At 47.5% G+C, this 13,104-nt stretch overlaps 1 protein-coding gene and 1 pseudogene across 3 annotated transcripts in view; both read left to right on the top strand.

The window, feature by feature from the left end:
* Positions 1-13,104, top strand: part of ACTN1 (actinin alpha 1) — a 109,836-nt gene that overhangs the window by 37,901 nt on the left and 58,831 nt on the right. The window lies entirely within an intron of this gene.
* LOC111819513 (uncharacterized) lies at positions 5,769-5,886 on the top strand (annotated as a pseudogene).

Here is a 13,104-nt window from a genome sequence, read left to right as displayed (position 1 = left end):
CCCTATAGGACAGAGTAGAACTGCCCCATAAGGTTTCCAAGGAGTGGCTGGTGGATTTGAACTGCAAACTTTTTGGATTAGCAGCTGAGCTCTTAACCACTGTGCCACAGGGCTCCTGGTGTTACCTAGGGAACTTTAAAAGCTGCCCTCTTGGCCTCACCCCTAGAGTGTGATTTGATCGGGCTGGGGTGAGGTTCTGTCAGGAGCTGGGCTATGGGTACTTGCAGGAGTGTGGCTGATGCACAGTGACCCACTGCTGGGCCCCCAGGAGGGTCAGGGAAGAGGAGGGTGCGACGGGGTCCAGGCTGACAGAGCCTGGCCTGCCGAGCCCATGGTTAAAAGCCTGCGCTCAGCAGCCTGGTTGGAATCCTGGCTCCCCTGCCTGCTGTTTGTTGTGACCTTGGGTGACTTTGTGAGTGTCTCTGTGCCTCAGTTTCTCCATCTGTGAGAAGGGAATAATGATAGTACCTAGCTCATAGGGTGGTTGGAGGATTCATTGAGTTAATATTGGCAAAGGACTTGGGACAGTGTCTGGCACATAGTAAGTGCTCACAGTGAGAGGCGTTTTTAAAAATCAGTTATTTTTTGTTGTTGAAAATATACACAGCAAAACATACACCAGTCAACAATTTCTACATGTACAATTCAGTGACATTATTACATTCTAGTTGTACAGCCACTCTTACCCTCCTTTCCCAAATTGTTCCTCCTCCCATTAATAAAAACTCACAGTCCCCTAACCTTCCTATCAGTCTTTTGAGTTGCTGTTGTCAATTTGATCCCATACAGATCTTTAAAAGAGCATAATGCTCAAGGTAGATGTCCTTTACTAGTCAAGCGAAACTATTGTTTGGTTTTAAGAAGACTTCAGGGAATATTTTTGGTTTAAGGTTTAAAGATTATCTGAGGGCGGTAGTTTCAGGAATTCATCCAGCCTCTATGGCTCCAAAAAGTCTGATGCCTATGAGAATTTAAAATTCTGTTCTGCATTTCCCCCTCTTGATCAGGATTCTTCTATGGGATCTTTGATCAAAATGTTCCGTAATGGTAGCAGGGCACAGTACAGGTCTTCTGGTCTCATGGCAAAGGAGGCAGTTGTTCATGAGGCAATTAACCACACTTTCCATATTCTCCTCCTATTCCTGACTCTAGTGGGAGGCATCTTGATTTCTGAAGACCTGCTCTGACTTTCAAATTAGATTGTCAGGCCTAGGACTTTGGACCCTTTTTTATAAACTGTGGTGTCCCGCTGTAGGTGTTTGGGCAGGTAGGGAGTGTGGAGTGGAAGGGTGTGTTTCAATCAATGGCACCTTTGTCCATGTTCATCCATCTGTTGGCTCAAGTTAGAAATTGGGGTGTGACCTCTGATCCACCTGCTTCTCTGTCTCCACTACCTCCACCCAGAGCTAAGCGCCCTGTGTCTCTTGCCTGGACCTTCATAGTAGCCTCCTAACTTATCTCCTTGGTGCCACCTTCCCACTGCAAACAGAAGTCTCTTTCCAAGAGCAGGTATAATTATGTGTTAACCAACACCTGACTGCTTTACCTACCTGTCTCCCCACCTAAACCCCTAACCCTCCGCTGAACTCAAACAAAACCTCCTCTGTGGCTTCTTTTGTTCTTAGGAGAAATAATCGTAATGTCCTGGAGGTGCCCTGCCCACCTGTGTGGCCCATGGACCTCCAGCCTCCTGCACTCCTCTCCTCTTCTCTCTGCACCTGCCTCACAGACCATTTTTTAGTTGTTTGAGAAGCCTTATTCCCTTCTCCCTGGGACCTTTGCTGTTTTGTTTTTTCTGTTCGTGAGACCCACCTTCCTGACTGTCTCCCCATCCCCACGCACATACCACGGTGACCTCACGTCCCAGTTTGCACCTGTTGTCCTGGTGTAATTACTAATAGCACCCCCTTTTATTTTCAGGTGTGCCCCAGTTTGGACAATAAATTATATGGTCCCCTTTCACATTTACAGGGTGTCCCTGGGTGGTGCAACCGGTTAATGCATTTGGCTGTTAACCGAAAAGTTGGAGGTTTGAGTCCACCGAGTGGCCCCTCAGAAGAAAGGCCTTGGAGATTACTTCTGAAAATCAGCCATTGAAAACCTTATGGAGCACAGTTCTACTCTGACACACGTGTCAGGATAGACTGAAGGCAGCTGGTTTTTCACATTTACAAACGCTTTATCTAATTAACACCCCCTGATGGCTCATCTGGCGCAGTGGTTAAGTGATATGGCTGCTAACCAAAAGGTTGGCAGTTCAAATCCACCAGCTGCTCCTTGGAAACCCTACAGGGCAGTTCTACTCTGTCCTCTAGGGTCGCTATGGGTCAGAATTGACTCAATGGCAACAGGTTTGGTGTTTTGTTTTGTTTTGTTTGGTGGTTCAGTAGTTAAACACTTGGCTACTAATCCAAAGGTTGGTGGTTTGAACCCACCCAGTGGCTCCATGGGAGAAAGACCTGGCATTCTGCTTCAGTAAAATTATAGCCAAGAAAACCCTATGGGGCAGTTCTCCCCTGTTACATGCAGTCGCTATGAGTCTGAATCGACTTGATGGCACCAAACAACAAAAATGGGCATAGAAATTCACCGACTTCCTCAGGGCGGTCTGCAGACTCACAGACACCCTGGACCAGGTCAGGGCCTGTCTCACTGTTGTGCCTCCTGGGACTTTTCCTGTATGCACTTAGGCTCAGGTTGCAAATATGTACTCATTTATATGACTCCCTGGTGAATGGTATCTCCCTGTAGGGCTGAGGGATCCATGAAGACAGGGGATGTCTTTACTTGCCCAGCATGTGATCTGGTGTCTGACCCACAGCTGTTGCTCAGCAAATACTACTGAGGAATGAATGAACTAGTCCGGTTCCAGCTCATTGGCAGGGGAACTCGGAACTGGGGATGGGTCAGGAGACTCTGCAGTGGCCTGCGGGCAGGGAGGCTGCTGACATCGGGCCAGCCTAAGCCCAGACAAGCTGGGTGCCCACACTCTGGCACACAGACCGCCTAACTTGGCTGTCCTATAGTTGTTCATGGTGTCTCTCAATGGGCTTTGTGTTCAGAAAGCTGAAAAAGACAAGAGTTCAAACCCTGTTTCCACTGCCTAAAACTGAGACTTAGGAGAAAAACCTGCTGGGCCTATTATGCATCCCCAGGGAGCCAGTGGGTCCAGGGCTTTCTCTTGCAGATGTACATGTTGGAGGTAATTCCCAGCCCCGTGAGTTTCTGGGGCAGCCTGGGAGCTGGGGCCCAGAGGCTGTGGAACCAGTGTTCTAGGCTGCCCTTTAGCCAGCCTTCCCGGTCCAGGCCAAGGAACTGCCTGGGGACAGTTGAACAGGTCCCTGTGTGGTTCTGGACTGACCTAGGACTGGTGCAGGATGGTGGGCAGAGGACACAAAGGCAGGCGGGCAGAGCTGGGTATGTTGGGACAGGTGGTGCTGGCTGACTCCTCACCCCTTCCCCCCTCGCCAGGAGTGGCTGTGTCTTCCCTGAGAGCCTCTGCCCCCAGGGTAGTGGAAAGGGCTCAGGCTTTCACTCTGTAAACCCTAGTTCAAATCTCACTTCTGCCTCTTACAAGCTGTGTGACTGGGATGAGGTTGCTTAATGCCTGTGACCTGCAGTTTGCTCATCTGTAACATAGGATTGTTGAGCAGGTTTGCTGAGATGATGCATGTCCACTCCAGCACAGTACTGGCGAGAGTGAGTACTTACTGGGTGGTAGTTTGAGCAACTCCAAGATCTGATCCTATCTCCCTTCCTGTCTCCTTGGGGTTCCGAGAGGTCACTTGGTCTTCAGTGTCCCCATCTTTAAATTGAGGGCATAACATGATACTTTCCTCTCCAGCAGGTTTGGGGGTGGGTGGGATGGTAGAGAACCCCCTCCCCCAGGCTGCTCCCATTCTCTGTAGTTCCCTCCCCTTGCTGCACAGTATCTGAGATTGAGCCAGGAGCCCCGGTGTTGGAGGGGAACAGAGCAGGCATGGATCTTTTTTTTTTTTTTTCCAAAAGATTAATTATTATATCTTAAAAATGTCACCAGTAGGTCTCAGGAATCATCCATCCTCTTGTTTCCATAGCTGGACAACTCCTTGATCTTATTCATCAGCCTGCTGAACTGTTCCTTTTTCCGAGACATAGATACCAGGCATGGATCTTTTTGATCTTCGAGAAGGATTGTGCATACACCTCCCCACAGACAGAAGCCCCATGTCCTGCCCTGCCCAGAGGCGCCCGGGCTTCCTAGTGGAATTGGAGGGTCCTGCCAGATCTGCCTGCAGCTGCACCTCTTCCCACCCTTCCGGAACTGTGGACGTTCCCACGGACACATTCCTGGCCTTCAGCCACCTGCTCCCTGCTGCTGGTCTTCTTGCTGCCCTGTCCCTTGAGTTGGGCTGGCCATGCTGATGTGCTGGCTGGCTGCCCGACCAACAGGCCTGTTGTCGGGCTTATCCCCAGACTTCTGATTGGTTTAGTGGACAGCCCAGAGGGCAAGGATGGCATTGGGCCACATTGTGCTGGTCTGGGTGGGGTTTCCGTAGCCCACAGGCTGTCTGTATCTCCTTAAAAGGGTTTTTGGATTTCTGTACTGCTTCTTAATGTGCTGACCTGTGTGTCGTGTTTTGGGGAATAAACTCTATTTTCTTGGACCTCAGGTGAAGAGAATTGAGTTAACTACGCCTCTCAGCTTTTGGCCCATCGTCATCATGGGTCCATGCAAGGCCACTGTGTACCCGTCAGTCTCCCCACAATGGACACCCAGCTCATCCTCAACACCCTCCCCGGTACCCCCAACACAAATAATACCCCAATATTCACCTGAGTGAGAATTTCTTTGGGAGAGGAATTCCTAGTGGGGAATTACCTGGTAGGTGCACACTGGATTTTCTGATAGAGCTGAGTTTCTTTCCAGAATGGCTGTATGGTCTACCCTCCCACCGATGGGCATGAAGGCCCTGGATCTCTCAACCCTGCCAACATTTGGTTTTATCAGCTTTCCAATTGTTTGCCAGTCTGCTGGTGTAAAGGGATAAATTATTGTTTTAATATGCAACTGGGGAGGAACTCTTAGAGTGCCAAGCAAGCTTCTTTTTCCCTTCCTCCATTTAGCTCTCCTGGAAAATAGAAACTTCCTTTTAGGCATGGGATAATTACTGTCATGGTTGATAATCATGATGATCCTCTGTGGAAACTCCCCACCCCCCAGGAGTGGCAGTTGCTATATTCAGTCTGCTAATGCCTGGGTCTTCTTAGAAGTGTTCTGTTCCTTAGGTGTTTTCGCTCCCATTCCACCCTGGGGTGCAAATCACTGAAAGAGCCTTAGCCTTGTTGTGACTTCTGATGCTTCCAGAGTTTCTGGACCCTGAATTCATGCATCTCCCACCTGCTTTCTGCTTGGGGTGTCCCTGGGGCTTTAAGCTTTCCCTTGAGTGGTTATGTTTCCACCTGCATTCAGTGTGAGGTGACGTGGCTGCTGAGTGGTGTCCATCCGGAAGCAGGTGGCATTGGATTGGAGTGTGGGCCAGGCCAGAGCTGAGGTCCTATAGCTTGTGTCTCCTTGATCAGGTCAGGAAGTCCAGGGCTGTGGAGAGCTGGGGTACAGTGTCTGCTGGGGTGTGCTGGCCCAGACTCAGGAACAAATTGGGCACCAAGATGACCCTCATAACCCCTCAATGCTTCCAGGGACCATTTAGTACACAAGGGCAATTCTATGGGCCCTGGAGTTATTATTATTTTTATAGTTAGTATATATATATACATATATATATATATATTATGGCCATGCTACCCTGAATGTGCCTGATCTCATTTGATCTCGGAAGCTAAGCAGGGTTGGGCCTGGTTAGTACTTGGATGGGAGACTGCCTGGGAATACAAGTGCTGTAGGCTTTGGAAACCCTGGTGGCACAGTGGTTAAGAGCTACGGCCGCTAACCAAAAGGTCGGCAGTTTGAATCCACCAGGCACTCCTTGGAAACCCTATGGGGCAGTTCTACTCTGTCCTATAGGGTCGCTGTGAGTAGGAATCAAGTCGATGGCAATGGGTTTGATTTTATATATATCTGTATATACACTAAGTATAAAAATATATATGTATCTCGGAACATTTGTCATTTCAGCATTTTTTACATGTACAATTCAGTGGCATTAATTACATTCATCATGTTGTACAACTATCATCACTACCTGGAGTCAATTTTAAAATGGTCTCATTCCTTTCCATGAGTACCCTTTCTCTCTTCTTTCTTATACTTTCATAATGAACTCTAGACACTATTAATGTTATTGACTATACTTATTATGGACTAGGCTTTTTGCATAGATTAGCTCTTTGAAATCCCTGAACAACTCAGTGAGGAAGGTATTATCCCCATTTGGCGAAAGTGGGAACTGAGGTTCAGAAAGGTCAAGAATTGCTCAGGTCCCAGGGTAAGTGGCAGACCCAGACTGAACCCAGATCCTCTGCACCAGGGCTTTGAACCGGTTCGAACCCCTGCTGAGAATTTGCCTTTCCACCCCTAGATATACTGAATCAGAATCTACATTCTTATGTATACTAAAAAAGGTGATTCTTATGTATAATACATTTTGAGAACCACTGTTCTACCAGTGGTTCTCAGAATTGGTCCCTGTCCAGCAGCATTAGCATCTGCCCCAGACCTACTAAATCAGAAACTGGGTTTTTACAAGCCCTCCAGATGATTCTGATGCAGAGTCAAGTTTGAGAACCACTGCACTGAGCTGTTCTCCCGTTCTTTCTTTGCATTTTTTCTGTTCTGTTTTTCTGCTCTGTCATTGGACCAGCCAGTGTGAGCTCAGACTTCGAGCCCTGGCTACTGTTCAGGGCTTCATGCCCATTATAAAAAGGTGCAGTGATCTTCACTGGGCCAGAGGCTTCCAGGAAACTACCCCCCACCCCACCGCCGCCCCCAAAATAGTTGAGAGAGCTGACGCCCCAGCTGCTAGCCTGGTGACAGTGGCTATCGCAGGAAGTCAGTGTTCCCAGGCATTGTACCACAGGAGATGGCTCGAGAGGGATGAGATGAACAGGAGTGGACTGTGGACAGGCCAGAACAGGAGCTCTAGACCAGGAGGTTATATGGGGATCACAGAGGAGAGACATGGAAAAGTTCTTTGTCCAAGCACTGTCTCCTCCTTTCTTGCAAATCTGTAATGAAAAGTGGTTTGTACTCTGGGGAGGAGCATCCATGCAGGCAGCTTGGAATCTAGGCAGGGTCATCGTTCTCAGGCAGCAAAGCACTGTCAGCAGAAATGACCTGGAGAGAGGAAGGGAGCCAACTGTATTTTATTTTAAGTCCCCATTGTGCTGTTTAATTCTTACCACATCCCAGGAGAGAGGACTTGATCATAATCATTTCACAGATAAGCCATTGAGACTTGGAGCTATGAAGTAATTTGCCCAGGGTTAGCTACGCGGAGGCATCAAGTGAGGACCTTGATTCTGCCAGGTCACAGATGCCCATATTTTGTGAATACCAGACTGGGTCAAATCCTTGTCATCTGGGGACGTTGTCTGTGGAATTGGGTGACCCATAGCTCTCAGCATCTGCTCTAGAAAAACCAAATGACCTCACTTTTGGCTGCCTTTTCCTTCTTTGGAGAAGGAATGTGTGGGCCACTCCTGTGTGCTGTGGCCCACTGGACTCTGGGCGTGGGGGAGGGGTTCTAGGCAGGACCAGCTCAGGATGACAGTGCATCAGGCTCACACTGGCCTCCCAGAGCAGGGGGGCCACCCTGGGGCGGAAGCCTGCCCTTCAGAGTAGCTGCCCCTGGGGAGGCACCAAGAAGGCCACAGGCTCCTAAAGCTCACAGTTCAGGCCTGGCTCAAGTGCTATATACCCACAGATGAGAAGACTGGTCCCTGGAGTCATCATCTCGGCTTGCCACTATGGGCCACTGTTCAGTAGCTGAACCAGATCAGTCAAGTAAATCAGTCCCCAGAGAGGGCGAGGGCCCAGGGCCTGGCCTGCCTTTGAGGCTGGTTTCCTGCTAATGGGCCTTTTTACCTCAATAAAAGACAGTGGGGTCCTGGAAAATTTTTGTGTGGTATATTTGATTTATTTTTTCTTTTTAAATTTATTTTATTGTTTTGTTGTTGTTGAGAATATACGCAACAGAACATACACCAATTCAACAATTTCTACATGTACAGTTCGGTGACATTGATTGTATTCTTCAAGTTGTGCAGCCATTCTCACCCTCATTTTCCGAATTATTCCTTCCACACTAACATAAACTCAATGACCCCTAAATTTCCTGTCTAATCTTTGGAGTTGGTGTTGTCAGTTTGATCCCACATAGATAGTTCTTAAAAGAGCACATTGTTCAAGGCAGACATTCTTTACTAATTAAATTATTGTCTTATAAGGAGCCCTGGTGGCACAGTGTTTAAGTGCTTGGCTGCTAACTGAAAGGTTGCTGGTTCGAACCCACCAGCCACTGCTTGGAAGAAAGATGTAGCAGTCTGCTTCTGTAAAAATTGCAGCCTTCAGAAACCCTATGGGGCAGTTCTAATCTGTCCTGTAGGGTCGCTATGAGTTGGAATTGACTTGATGGCAATGGTTGGTTTTGGTTTATTGTTTGTTTTAAAGAAGACTTCAGGGGATATTTTTGGTTTAAGATTTAAAGATTATCTCAGGGCAATACCTTTGGGGACTTATCCAGCCTCAGGGGCTTCAGAAAGTCTGGATTCTATAAGAATTTGAAATTCTATTCTGCATTTCTCCCCTTTTGATCAGGATTCTTCTGTCGAATCTTTGATCAAAACACTCAGTAATGGTAGCCGGACACCATCCGGTTCTTCTGGTCTTATTGCAAAGGAGGCAGTTGTTCCTTAAGGCAGTTAGCTGTGTGTGTGTTTTAAAAAACAGCTTTATTGAGATATAATTCACAAACCGTACAGTTCACTCATTTAAAGTGTCCAATTCAAAGATTTTTAGTATATTCGCGGAGTTCTGCAACCATCACCACATTCGATTATTGAGTATTTTCATCACCTCAAAAAGAAACCCCATATCCTTTAGCTATCACCCCCCTAACTCACCCATACCCACCCCAGCTCTAAGCAACCATTGATGTACTTTCTATATAGATACATTTTTGGTTTTTAACACTCCGTGAGCACTTGGTCTGTGCCCGGCCCTTTGCATTAACTCACGCAGCCCTCCCTCACAGCAACGGTATGGGACAGAGGTTTATTTTTGTCTGTGTTTTGCTGATGAAACCAAGACTCAGTGAGACCAAACAACTAAGTCAGGATTACAAAACCCATATTTGACAAACCTAAGGATGGCTGGGCAGTTGCTATGGGCTCCTTGGTCTTTGGGAAGCAGCAGGGCTGTGGATTGTGGAAGATTGGAGGTGGTGGTGGGGGAGGTGTTGGCTGTCATTGGCCAGGAGCTAAGAGGACAGACCTTGTTTCTCCACTGGAACCATTCATCCATCTGACTTTTGAAACAGCTCTGAATTCTCCCAGGAGCCCTCAGATTCCACCCGTACTGGGCAGGAAGGCCTCTGAGCCACCCAGGTAGGAGTCTGCCAAGGCCGTGCCTGGGCCTCATGGAGTGCCTGGGAACCCCTCTCCAACAAGAACAGAGCAAGCCCCAGAACAAGCCATCCCCCCATCCTGCTCTTTGGCCTCTGTGACCCTTTGGGTTTCTGGGGCTGCAGTAGGCTGAGATGGGCATAAACCAAGAAGCGCAGTCCTCAGTCTCCTCACCCTGATCAGGAGGCTGGTTTCAGGGCTTTCTCATCAGTGGGAACAAAAATAACAGGACCTCCTTCTGTTGAGCTCTGTGAATGATTAACTTTGATTAAATAGAAAGGCGATAGGAAGTTGAGAGCATGGTGACAGCATTGTGATATTTACTGGGCTCCTGCTGTGTTGTGGTCATCTCGCTGGCTTTTGGGCTTCTGGTATCTTAATCTTGAAAGAGTCGCAGTGGCACAGTGGTTCAGTGCTTGGCTGATAACTGAAAGGTCAGCAGTTTGAACCCCGCAGCTGCTCCGTGAGAGAAAGATGTGGCAGTCTGCTTCTGTGAAGTTTACATCTTTGGAAATCCTGTGGGGCAGTTCTACTCTGTCTTGTAGGGTTGCTATGAGTTGGAATTGAATTGATTTGGTGGCAGTGGGTTTGTTTTTTTTAATCTTAATCTTGACAACAGCCCTGCAAAGTAGTGATATTATTTATTCCTATTTGTCAGATGCAATAATTGAGGCTTAGACAGGTTAATCAAGGTCACACAGCTGATGAGTGGCAAAGGCCAGCTGGACGAACATTTATTCATCATCTGCTATGGACATAGCACCAAACTAAGTCTTCAAATCCTGTGATCTGATCTGCTCCTTTCTAATTCTGTTATCCCCATTTTATAGGTGAGGATCCTGAGGCTGAGAGGTTAAGAATCTTGTCCAAATAAAGGTGTAGGTTGGGACTGAAACCCCAGGTCTATCTGATTCCAAAGTCCAGCTTCTTCCTTATTCCCATCCTTCCCCCTGCCTCCCGTGTCCTAGGTGGGGCCTGGATTTCCAGGACCCCAATATCCACATGTTGCTTGGCAGGCTGTTAGAGAGGTGCCCTTTCCAAGCAAAGGAAACCGTCTAGTGGTTCTCAACTTTTTCAGAAACCACTCCCAGGTGAGCGGAAAGTAAACAGATCTGGGTGGAGATGTTCTTGAGGACTCTGCTTTTCATCTGTGCCTGAACCAGCTGACAGCCCGCTGTGAAAGGCTGGCAGTTCGCCCTTGATAAGTTAACCAGATATTCCTATTTACGTGACCAGAAAACCGGGCATCTGAGATCACTTCCCGGCAGGTCTTTGCTTCGACACATTCCCCAGTGCCCACACCCTGGCCAGACTGGCCACGTGTGTGGGGTCAGAGGGCCTCAAGGGCAGCCTGAGAGGGAGAGAACAATCCCTGGCCACTCTGCAGTGACCTCCTAGCGTCAGCAGAGGCTACGGGGAACTCAACCCTGCACGCACATGCTTGCTGCCCTCTCCAGGGGCCCTGGCTTGATGCTCGCACACTGCGGCCACCAGCCAACAGCCTCCTGCAGTGGTGGAGAGGAGGGTGGCTCAGGCTTGCAGGGTGGGCTGAGGGGCTTGGGATGTGGGTCCTCGTGAGTTGGCTTCTGTCTTGATGAGCACAGTCCTGGTTGTGAGAAGCCATTGGTATGCCCGGCCCCACCTGAGAGAGACTTAGAAGCATGTTTGGGGTTTTTCTGGGTCCACTTAGCTGGTGTGGCGTGGGGGCTGCCTCTCATTTCTCCCCACATTCATCAGTTTGCCATCTGTTTGAGTGGGTGTGTGCATGATTGCTGGTTTATCCTCATGTCCTGGTCCCTTCTTAGGACTCTTTATACTATCCTAGACTGATAAGGCACTTTAAAATTCTTCACAGCCCTTTCCCTGTACAATATCTTATTTGATTCTCTTACTAATTCGTTTAAGTAGATGGGATAATTTTTTCCTTTTTTTCTAGTTCTTTTTTATTTTGGAAATATCTTTTTTTTTCCTTGATAACACATGAACACTGTATACCACCCCCCCCAAAAAAAAATCCCAGAGAAATGAGAAGTCCCTTCTGTTCCATACCAGAGGTCTGATGTAAATGTACACATTTCCACAGACTTTTCTTTTTTGCATAGTATTTTTTAAAATAGGTAGTAATTGAACATGGTGCAGAATTCAAAAGGAACAAAAGGGTTTTCAGTGAAAAGTAAGTGTCCCTCACACCCCATCCGGAGCCTCCCAGTTCCCCTCCCAGGAGGAGCCACTGTTCCCAGATCCTTGTATGTCCTTCCAGAGATATTCTAGCATAGAGTTTTTATGGACTTCCCAGTAAACCAACGACAGGCGTCTGGTGGGTTGTGAGGGGCTGGAACTAGGCCATCTTGAGAATGACCAGGCTTGGAGTCCAGTGAGATGAAGCTGGCCCTGTGGAATTTACTGTCCTTCTTTGACAAGGAGCTGAGCCCACCAAGAGGAATAAAGCCTATGAAGGAACAAAAGATTGTCGCCGGGTGCTCCATTTGATTGTGTCTTTTAATTAGGTGCCTTACGACAGGAAAAGTTGCTGGGCTCCAGTCGTGAGGTCTGAGGGACTCGTTTGGGGTTGTACAGCTGGACGAGATTTAGTGCCTTATCTGAGGTCACATGCATGTCTAACTGAGCCAGAGTAGGGCCTAAGCTTTCTGCCCCCATCCTCTTACCAGTACCTCCCCTGGAGTGAACACTGTGGCTAGTGTTGGGTGCCCTGATCCCAGTGGGGTGGGAGAGGTGTGGTTGGCACGTGAGGGCTAGGCATGGTGCCTGGGTGAGGTGACACCCCTGCCCCACCACCAACCACACAGCTAATCTCATTTGGCTATCTTGTTTACTCTCTGCATGACAAGTAGAAAAAGCACCTTTGTCAACACAGGTTTCTCTGGTGAGGTTGGCCAAGAGTGGACTGACCTGAGGCGCTGAGGCAAGTAAACATCAAAAAGGAGAGTGAGAGCAGGAGGAGGGGATGGGAGTTATTGCTGAAGGGGTACTGAGTTTGTTTGAGGTGAGGTAAAACTTTCAGAAATAGTGATGATGGTAGTACAACAGGTGGAAAGTAATTAATGTCACTGAATTAATACACAGAAAAATATTAAAATGACAATTTTTTTGTTGTGTATATTTTACCACACACACACACAAACAAAAAAAAAACCTCCAGGCTTCATATAAATGATTGAATATATAGAAATAAATGCTTAATAATTCTGATTATATGAAACACTTTAACAAATAAATCTCTCCTCCTTGTGAAAAAAAAAAGACAGCTTTCAAATAAAATTGAAAAAAAAAAATGACAATTCAATTAGTGTAGTACAAGCAGTGTTTGCATTTTTTTTGTTGTTGTTGTACGTCAGGTGAAGGCTTACAGAACAAATAGTTTCTCATGAAACAGTAGTACACATATTGTTTTATGACATTGGTTAACAGCCCCACAACATGTCAACCCTCTCCCTTCTCGACCTTTTGTTTTTGTGTTTAGTGAAAATATACATAGCCAAAGATACACCATTTCAAAAATTTCTACATGCACAGTTCAGTGAC

This window comes from Trichechus manatus, unplaced genomic scaffold, assembly GCF_000243295.1.
Source record: "Trichechus manatus latirostris isolate Lorelei unplaced genomic scaffold, TriManLat1.0 scaffold00010, whole genome shotgun sequence".
NCBI lineage: Eukaryota > Metazoa > Chordata > Mammalia > Sirenia > Trichechidae > Trichechus > Trichechus manatus.
Note: the sequence above shows the minus strand (reverse complement) of the source record. Positions and strands in the feature narration are given on the sequence as shown.